Below are 2,040 nucleotides of genomic sequence, written 5' to 3'. Positions count from 1 at the left end.
AAAAAGGTAAGAGCTACAGTGGCAACCAACATCCATAAGAATATATATAAATTATATATATATAATATATTATATATATATATATATATATATATATATATATATATATATATATATATATATATATATATATATATATATATATATATATATATATATAGTACATAGATATATATAGATAGATAGATAGATAGATAGATAGATAGATAGATAGATAGATAGACAGATATATATATATATTATATACAGATATATAGATATATATATATTATATATATATATATATATATATACATATATATACACACATATAGATATACATATATATATATATATATATATATATATATATATATATATATATATATATATATATATATATATATATATATATATATATATATAGTCTTGATTCTCATTGGACAACAGGTGTCAGTGGCTCTGTCAGTGGCTCTCGTGGCAGGCGCATTTGTGCTGACATTGAAACTTGCTCAGTTGGATACAAGAGAACTATTTGATCATGGTCCAAACACATGGAAAAACAGCATGATAGGTTCTGATGTGGGGAAGTGCCCAGGTTCTGGTGGGGTAAGTGTGTGTGTGTGTGTGCGACCTCCCATGGTATATTATCCGGGGGATAGACTCTTACAAGGGCATTGCACTAAGAGATCTGGGTCTATTTGGTTAGTAGTAGTGTGATAAGATCGCCAGTATGAAGATACATTATTTACGGCAATTAGAACGTAAGTAAAATCGGCCGGTGACATTTATATCTTTTCCAGACTTTAGAAGGAAAACCCCCGGTTTGGAAGCGGTTAAACTGAACGATGTCTACATAGTGAATTTGCCCATTTGTGCATTTTCTATTTCTGTCTTGAATATGTACATTCATTCCAAGGTTTTTAATATAATCAAATGTTTCTTCCAACAGGAATTGAACATCGTCCTGGAGGACGAATTTTTGGAAGTGGTGTTTTTTACTCTTACATACGATATGACTTTAATGTGGTCGTTATGACCTTATTACTTTGCTTGATGACAAGGGGATTATTCACTAGTATTGCTTGGCATAAAATAATGACTATGCTTGTTTGTGAAACAGTATTTCCTCTAGTTATGTTTTCCATTGATATGGGGTGTGAATCACTCCTTTTCATGACCGTAGCTTTTGCTGAGTTACTCTTGTTAAATTTGACAAAGTCTAGTTTGGTATATCAGTGTCTCATTTCAGTAGGCCTTTGTTAAATTTGACAAAGTCTAGTTTTGTATATCAGTGTCTCATTTTAGTAGGCCTTTGTGCAAAGATTGGTTTAGTGAGAGAAGTTTGACAAAAGAGAAGGGATCTGCTGACCCAAGGAAGAGCCACGGCTACCAGAGACGTCTCAAGAAAAGTGAGATTTTGATTCTGTTCTTAAAACAGATACATCAATAAAAGATGGCCCTTCCGAACCCGGGCCCCGTTAACATTATATACATATATATATATATATATATATATATATATATATATATATATATATATATATATATATATATATATATATATATATATATATATATATATATATATATATATATATATATATATATATATATATATATATATATATATATATATATATATATAACCAAAGGTGCAGATTTTTGAAGACCAAGGACGACATCAAATCACAGGTGACTAAGAAAATGGCCTGTTTCCTTTAGTCACCTGTATATATATATATATATATATATATATATATATATATATATATATATATATATATATATATATATATATATATATATATATATATATATATATATATATATATATATATATATATATATAGATATATGTATATATATATGTATGTATATGTATATTGTATATATTATACATATATATACAGTATATAAATACATTATATATGTATATATATATATATATATATATATATATATATATATATATATATATATATATATATATATATATATATATATATATATATATATATATATATATATATATATATATATATATATATATATATATAT

This window comes from Macrobrachium rosenbergii, chromosome 47 (assembly GCF_040412425.1).
Source record: "Macrobrachium rosenbergii isolate ZJJX-2024 chromosome 47, ASM4041242v1, whole genome shotgun sequence".
NCBI lineage: Eukaryota > Metazoa > Arthropoda > Malacostraca > Decapoda > Palaemonidae > Macrobrachium > Macrobrachium rosenbergii.
Note: the sequence above shows the minus strand (reverse complement) of the source record.